This window comes from Nycticebus coucang, chromosome 9, assembly GCF_027406575.1.
Source record: "Nycticebus coucang isolate mNycCou1 chromosome 9, mNycCou1.pri, whole genome shotgun sequence".
NCBI classification, from domain to species: Eukaryota; Metazoa; Chordata; class Mammalia; order Primates; family Lorisidae; genus Nycticebus; species Nycticebus coucang.
Window position 1 is genome coordinate 1995967 of NC_069788.1, and position 8813 is coordinate 2004779.

General features: G+C 42.0%; 1 protein-coding gene across 5 annotated transcripts in view; it reads left to right on the forward strand.

The window, feature by feature from the left end:
* SNAP91 (synaptosome associated protein 91) overlaps nucleotides 1–2991 on the forward strand; it is a 177004-nt gene extending 174013 nt beyond the window's left edge. For all 5 annotated transcript variants that reach the window (XM_053602336.1, XM_053602337.1, XM_053602335.1 and 2 more), the window contains one exon: nucleotides 1588–2991. The gene's annotated coding sequence lies outside the window, so the exon portion shown is untranslated. The remainder of the gene's footprint in view (nucleotides 1–1587) is intronic.
* Nucleotides 2992–8813: the final 5822 nt, after the last annotated feature.

The following is an 8813-nucleotide window of genomic DNA, read 5'->3' on the forward strand; positions in this document are numbered from 1 at the left end:
CTTCACAACTGTAATTTTGCTACTGTTATGAATCGTAATGTAACTATCTGATATGCAGGATGTATTTTCATTGTTACGGAGGGGTCACGACCCAGAGATTGAGAACCACAGACATAGAACTTGCTAAATTGATGAACGGGAATTTACACACTACTTTTCCCATCCATGTACCAGTCATTAACTTCTTTGATTTTCTAAGTAGAAAATTGAAATCCTGGGATATAAACTATCCAGATGGTTTTTATCTCCACTCCACACCTGGAAGAACTGATCTAGGCAGTAAGGGATTAGCCAGAAGCCTGGCAGGAAGAGCAGAGGGCGTGTCGAGGTTCCTGGACACTGCCCATGTTGTTACACACTTACTACCTGTATTCATTAAAAGCTTCCCCTTGTGGGTGGCACCTGTGGCTCAAAGGAGTGGGGCTCTGGCCCAATATATGGGAGGCGGTGGGTTCAAACCTGGCCTGGCCAAAAAAATGCACCTGTGGCTCAGAGAAGTAGGCGCCAGCCCCATATGCCGGAGGTGGCAGGTTCAAACCTAGCCCCGGCCAAAAACTACAAAAAAAAAAAAAAAACAAACAAACTTGTGCCTGCTCAGATTTTTCTGGGTTCCTACTTTGATTTTACACAATTAATAATATATCATTTTCAAGCCTACTGTCTTTCCCATAATTTCTCCTTGTGTCCAATTTCCTATTCCACGTTGGGTTGGCTAACGCAGGTAAGTGAGAAAGTAAGCACTTGTTAAAGTTTCAGGAGTAATCGCTTCTCGGCCTTTTGGCTAAGATCAAGTGTAAAGTTGCAGGAGTGACCCAGGAAACTGCAGACCACCCTTTTTCCCACATCTTTTTTCCCAAATGTGGCCTTCCTCAGATGCCAGGAACATGGACAAGTACAGGAACCAGGTGCTCAAGACAGTCCCTGCCCTCACTGATTCACAGGAGGGGGAAGGAGAGAGGGACTCAAATGGCTATTTGTGAAGACGAGCAACCAAGGCAGCTGCAGGAGGACCCCAGGAGCAGGGTCAGGCAGGGATGACCAGGGAGGGCAGCTGAGCCAGGGGACAAGGGGGAGTGGCTGGGAGGAGCCGTGGGGAGACCGGGGATGTCCCCCATCCTCTGCCACCGGTTTACTTGTATTGCGAGTGATTCATTGAGCCCCATAACTGAACAGAAGAAAAAATATCGGACGGAATTTACCTCGGCATTCCCCACCACCACCTTTTTCTGCTTTTTTGTTTGGCTGCTCTTTTTTAAAGGTTAGCTGCTCCTAATTGGTATTGGATGTCTTGCTACTAAAATTTCTAATAAATATCTAAATTTCAATTTTTTGTTACTATGAGTTTCACCTGAGATGAAAACATACATTGAAAGTTGTTTTGTTTTGTTTTTTTTTTAATTTTCTGGCTGAAAAGGGTATTTTAAGCTCGTTTTAGAGAATTGTGAAAAGCATATCATTGTGAATTTAATACAGAAAACTTTTGTGTACAAGTTGTACCAACTGTTAGGGATGACTGCAAGGGAGGTAAAGTGTTTGAGGAGTATGGAATAGTCTTGTTTTCTAATTCAAGTGCTTTTTTCTTTACAGCTGCAATTTTTGTGACTCAATAGGAATAAAAAAACCACATGAGTTTGGAGACTTCACATGAAACTGACGCTCAGAGTTCCAAGTGAACCACCAGTACCAAACCCAATGCTTACTCATAACTTCTCTTCTGAAAGGTGTGGCACCGCCGTGGCTGTGGCCGTGGCCATGGCCGTCAGGAATGTGCACCACCGTCGCTGTTATCCCTACTCTCACACTGTAGTGTACTCCGGTTATTGTGTGTCATATGATGTAACAATGAATGGGTGTTTCTGATGCCTTTAGTGCTTTTCTGAACCTTGCCCGTGGAAGGAAGATGCAGCTGTCATGGTGGGCCACTCGGGAAGATGTCTGTGTTTTTGAAGGTTTCAATGTATATACAACTTTTGGACAAACCCTAAACTCTCCCCATACATTCTCTTTTCTTCTGTATCTCTGTTACAAGCGTAGTGTGATCATCTCGAATAGTAAGGAAAACACTCTTCAATACACAAAAACCTTTTTCTGTGTGGACTACATTTTTCCAATCACAGGAACTTCAACCATTGTGAGAAATGTTTATTTTTGTGGCACTGTATATGTTAAGAAATTTTATTTTAAAAAAATATAAAGGTTAAGCCCATGATAAATACTTCTCCTTGAAGCTACCTTATCAAGAATGAAAAATGGTATGGGGAGAATTCCCTATGTGTCACTGCTATATTAAAATATATATTTTAATTATATTTGACAGATTTGACATCTAAATTGACCTATTTATTCATCCTTGGTGAAATGCACTGAAAAGTGAAGGGTCTGTTTCTATCGTGTGCACAAGAATGCAGATGGAGATGTTCACGTGGTGATGAAGGCACCCCAAGGGGTATCAGCAGCTTAAAGCTCACTGCAAATATTCTCCCTTTGTTGTGGGTTCCATGTGCATCTGTTCATTCAGCACTTCCTCGTGAGTTCTGTAGACTAGCGTTCTTCATCCCTTGACGGAGCTCAGAGCAGGTTTTGTTGTACCATTGTGATTAGGATTTGAACTGCTTCAGAGAACTGTCTTCTTTGCTGCGCATATTATATTCTTTCATTTTTAATTTGTTGTCACACTGTCCGTGCTGATGGCTTGGCTTACGATTTTGATGCATAAATGAGGTCGCTGTGGATCAGTGTCACCCGTAGCTTGGCAGCTCTTCGTAAAAGCATATTGGGTTGGAAAGGTGTTTACCTATTTTTCAAATTATTTAATAGATGTATGGTACCATTTAAAAGTGATTGTATCTGAGTTTACTGTGGGGATAACGTACACTGTAATGGGGGAAACTTACCTAAAACCAACTTGGAAATGGCTTTTCTTTGTGTTTGGTTGACCAGTCAGTGCATGTGTGCCCTCTGAGATGCAATAAACTCCTGGAACAAAGAAAACACAACACAACCTTTCTCTCCGTGTTGCTTCTTAGGGAACAGGTCTGCTTCCAATGCCACACACGCTGCCCACAAAAGACTAAACATTTTAAAATACACGGCCCATGCTGATACACTTTTGATTATTTTACAAAAAAAACTAAAAAGGGGGTAAAAGAGCACTTGTAATGAGTTTTTGTTAAACATAGGACTCCATGACTGCTGCCAAATACTTGAAATTTCATATTTCAAAATATGTATTGGGGGGGTGAAATTCTTTTAAAATATGTAGTTAAAGTCTTATAATTATTTTTCTGAGAAGTCTCCCTGGAAGTTGAAGAATAATATGACCTTAGGTTATAATTTTCTCACACACTTTCACACAAATACTCTCACCCAAAATCTAGATTAACCTCCTTTTTTTTTTTTTTTCAGTTTTTGGCTGGGGCTGGGTTTGAACCTGCCACCTCCAGCATATGGGGCCCACGCCCTACCCCTTTGAGCTGCCCTAGATTAACCTCTTTTAATAAAATTCAGTGAGTTTACCCTGGCAACTAGATCGTGACATCTTAAAAGGCAGTCCCATCTCAAATGCAAGTATTTCTCTCCTGCAACACAGTCCTACTTTTATTTTAAAACTGTCTTTGTTACCCAGGATTTGTATCCTAAGAACTTTCAGAAGCTAGTATCTGAATATATGAATTTTATAGGTTACATTTTGATAATACATTACTTTACAGGCATATTGTAATATGAATATTGTATTTTGGATTGTAAATAATTTTAAGTTTACTATTGTACTATTTTATTATTTTATTTATTTATTTATTTTGAGACAGAGCCTCAAGCTGTCTCTCTGGGTAGAGTGCCGTGGCATCACAATTCACGCCAACCTCCAACTCCTGGGCTCAAGAGATTCTCCTGCCTCTGCCTCCCAAGTAGCTGGAACTACAGGCACCCGCCACAATGCCTGGCTATTTTTTGGTTACAGCCGTCATTGTTGTTTGGCGGGCCCAGGCTGGATTTGAACCCACCAGCTCACGTGTATGTGGCTGGCGCCTTAGCAGCTTGAGCCACAGGCGCCAAGCCTATTGTTGCACTTTTTAAGTTTTTTTTCCTGCATTGAACAGCCCATTCAATTCTTAATAGGTGAAGCTGCCAGATCATCATTTTTAAATCAGATAGTGGGCTGTGCCCACACTGTCCAGTGCGTGACCACACCAACTGCCCACTGCAGGGGGTGCCAGACACTGTGCTGGCCCACACGGGGCCCTCTGCCTGAAAGTACCAACCCTTCCCCTGCAGGCACGTCCTGTCTCCCACCCTCTCTTAGAGCATAGCCTTCATGGGTCTTCAGCACTTAACATATCGTATCATAATCAGCAGCCAGCCCACCCAGCAGGTGCCTTGTGAGCAGATGTCCCCGGATGAGCACAGCACTTAGTCCTTGGTGTCCTGGCCTGGGTGCGGCTGGGCTCCCATCCTCCTCACTAGAGAATAACTCACACAGTGCATTTATTGTCAGAAGTTATGAGAGTCTCTTTGTTTTTTACTTCTAATTTATAAATTATAACTGTTTATGTTTGTGGGGCACAATGGGATGTGATGATATATGTCTACAACGTGGGATAGTAGTTAAATCAGGCTATTATACTACCTCACGGACTGGCCGTTTCTTACAAATGAGAACATTTGAAACTTCCTCTCCTTTGGCAAGTATGTGAAGTAATACATTAATTGGCTCAATTTAGCCATTTCATAGTGTATGTATATTTCAAAATATCACACTATATGTCATACGTTTTGTTGATTTTAAAAATTAATTAAAAGCAAAAAAAAATTTACTCGTAGCAACTTTGAAATTTGCAATACACTGTGAGTAACTGTGCTTCCCGGTAGATCTCAGGACTTTCCTCCCATCCAGCTGAAACATTGCACCTGTCCTGACCCTGCCCAGCCCCTGCAGCCACAGTCGACCCTCTACTTCTGTGAACTTGACGATTTTAGATCCCCTGTACTCAGCAGTGTTTGTCCTTCTGTGCCTGTCATATGGCCTTCTGGGTTCACCCATGTGGTCACGAAAAAGAACCCCTTCCTGGCCAAGTATGTGCACTCTAGGCGGCCCTTAGCCCTTCATTCCCTGACAGTCCCTGGGGTGAGTCCACACCGGTCTGTTGGGTCCAGTGAGTGCCGCAGCGCGTAGGCGCAGGTATCTGTTCAACATACTGATTTCAAATCCTTTTGCTATATATCCAGAAGCAGGATTGCTGGATGGGATCCTGGAGTGGTTCTGTTTTATCTGGGCTTTAATATTATTACAAATACCTCTTTGTCAGCTCATTGTAATAGAAGAACTCACACCAATTAAAACCCCATTGTGGGCAGGTGTGGTGGCTCACACCTGTAATCCCAGCACTCTGGGGGGCCCAGGTGGGTGGTTTCCTTGAGCTTGGGAGTTCCAGACCAGCCTGAGCAAGAGCGAGACCCTGTCTCTAAAAATAGCCATGCTTTGTGGCAGCCGCCTGTAGTCCCAACTACTTGGGAGTCTGAGGCAAGAGGATCTTCAAGCCCAGGAGTTTGAGGTTGCTGTGAGCTGCTCAGAAGGTAGTTAACTGAAATGCAGGAAGGGCTGATCACGGTGGCTCACGCCTGTAATCCTAGCACTCTGAAAGGCCAAGGTAGGTGGATTGCCTGAGCTGACAGTTTCAAGACCAGCCTGAGCCAGAGCAAGATCTTGTCTCTAAAAATAGCCGGGTGTTGTGGCAGGTGCCTGTAGTCCCAGCTACTCAGGAGGCTGAGACAAGAGAATTGCTTGAGCCCAAGAGTCTGAGGTTGCTGTGAGCTGTGATGCCACAGCACTCTACCGAGGGCAACAAAGTACCACTCTGTCTCAAAAAAAAAAGCATCTTGAAGATTTAAATCTCTTTATATATGTCACGATTGCAAGGGTGGTTCTCTCAGCATCAAACTGTCTACTTTTATCTATGTTACTTATTGCACTTTTAAAAGGAAATAAAGACTAAAGATTTAGAGGAGGAGTCATCAGATTCAGAAGAGGAGACGAGGATATGAAAAGAGAAATGAGAACTGGATTCGTAGAAAGATAAATTGTGCAAAGGCCTCTTTCTGCTCCTTAACGTGCACCTGTAGCTGCTCACCCCACATCTCTGCTGGAGGGAAAGGCCTGGTCTCGCAGCGGGACTTACCTGGGTTTTGTGCAGAAGCCCTTGTTGAAAGTCAGAATGGGTGTTGATGTTACCGCAAGAGTCACACTGGCTTGTATTTTTTAGGCAACACAGTTTGTAGTTAATCTTCTTGGGCTTTAAAGAAATTTCTGTTTCTCATACCCTCGAGAGCAGCGGGTCCCATTTCTGCCTCTGTTGTTACTCAGATCTCCCCTGTGAATGGAGGCAGGTACCAGGAACAGGTGTGTGCGATTTAGGGCGAAGCACCCACCTTAGCTACTCTCTCGAGTTAATTTAACTTTCTGAACTGATCGCCACGTGTGACATACATGGTCAACGCTGCTGTTCTGTAATTTATTTGCAAAGCAGACATTTTCAAGCTGTTTGGTCTCAAGATCCTTTTTACCTCTTAGGATCTCTTGAGGACCCTAAAAGTTTATGTTTCTGTTGGTACATCTCAGTATTTACTGGGTTAGAAATTAAAACTTGAGAAACGTGTTTATTTAAAAGTAGAAATATTAACACCATCATATATATTAAAATAAAATATTTTCATGAAAAATTACAATTTCAAAAGAAATAATTTAGGAGAGTGGTACTGTTTTGCCACTTTTTAAATATCTCTTTAGCATTGGACTTAACAGAAATCGGCTTCTGCATTCAGACTTACAACAGGCCATGTCAGGTAGGTGCTAGAAAATTCCACAGCACACGTGGGAGAAAATGGCCGTCTTAGAATTATCATGAAAACAGTTTAACCTCACCACGTTATAATAAAAATAACTTTGACCTCGGCTCGGCGCCCGTGGCACAGTGGTTACAGCGCCAGCTACATGCACCAAGTCTGGTGCGTTCAAACCTGGCCCAGGCCAGCTAAACAACAATGACAACTGCAACAAAAAATAGCTGGGTGTTGTGGTGGGCACCTGCAGTCCCAGCTGCTTGGGAGACTGAGGCAAGATAATCTCTTAAGCCCAAGATTTGGAGGTTGCTGTAAGGCTGTGATGCCACAGCACTCTACCCAGGGTGACAGCTTGAGACTCTGTCTCAAAAAAAAAAGTCCTAAGATTGTTAACTACAATCTTTTGTAGATTCTTTTAAATAATCCATTTATGGTAAGTTTAAAGTGGAAAAATATATGGCCTTCTATCTTCTTTGGTGCATACTAGTATATGTTTTCTTCTCTTCTACCTTGATATTTACATGGCTTTGTGATCTAGAGTCTGGTCATGGCAGTGGTTTACATTCCAAGGAAAGCAAAAATAGCAAACTCTTGATTCCAGTCACTTAATGGGGGGTGAAGGGTTGGTGAGGGAATTCTCACCAGAGAATTCCAGAGAGAGGCTTCTCCCCCTTGCTTTCCGGAGACTCTTAGTATTCTGCGAATTGCTTCTCACGGACAGTTCTTAGAGAACTACTGTGTTGTACCCACACCACAAAGCCCAGGAAGCTGGGACTTTGAGAGGAAGGGGAGGGTGAGCAGGAGGGGGTAGTCCTTTCAGAAAAAGGCTGTGCATCACACCAGCCCTCCGGTGTGCCCAGCAGCACTCATTCAGGTCTTCAGGGACACCTGAGCTCTGCTTTTAGGAAAGTTGAGCCTTTATTTCACAAATTTAAGACAAAACAGAATGCAACTTCTTTATTACATGCAACTATTGGGTCATCTTTACAGTCTCACAGTACCATTAATAATGACAGTGACGGCTGCCTTCCATCTAGGCAACACTTTCTCCGCACAGGGCAGTCTGCTGTATTCTGCAGGCTTCATTTTTTCTTATTAGACCAGATTTGCTGTGTCTGTGTCATAGTGCTGTGTGTGCGAAAATTGAACACAGCTGTCTGAACTTTCATTAACACATCAGCCTTCAAAACACTCAAATATATTTTAACTGTTAAGAATTCGACGGGCTTAGTAAAATATTTAGGAAGGATTATATTTCTTAACTTTTGGGCATAGAATTTCATTTGAGTGCAAACCATGTTAATTCTGTTCACTTTTCTCTTATTTTAAACAAGGCTATTTTAAAAAAAAATGGTTAGCTTTTTTGACAAAAACGTTCCTATAATGCCTTCCAGAACTCTTATTGAGCATAATTTTGTATTGCTTATCCAGTCATCATACAAACATAACAGATTGGTATGCCCTCACAGGCTGGTATAGTTTATAGAGGACTTGCTCAAACTCAGAAGCTCCAAACTACTATTAATGTAATTTTGTAGTTTTTGCATACCTGTAATTTTTTTCATATTGTATGATTCCATTTTCCTTAATGTTTTATTTTTAATTATTATGGGTACATAATAGTTGTTTATCTTTAAAGGTCACATGTAATATTTTGATACAGATATACAAAGTGAATTAATCAAATCAGGGTAATTGGGTATCCATCACCTCCAGCATTAATCATGTCTTTGTGTGAGGAACATTCAAATTCTGCTCTTCTAGTAATTTTATAGTATGCTCTAACTTGTTGATTATAGTCACTTGGTTGTGCTATCAAATATTGTTCCTTCTAATTATATTAGCTATTAATATAGTTATGTATCATTACATATATTATTATATTTTACACCATTAACCACCCCCTCTTCATCCCCTCCCCACTTCCCTTCCCAGCCTCTGGGAACCATCCCTCCACCCTCTGACTCCAGGAGATC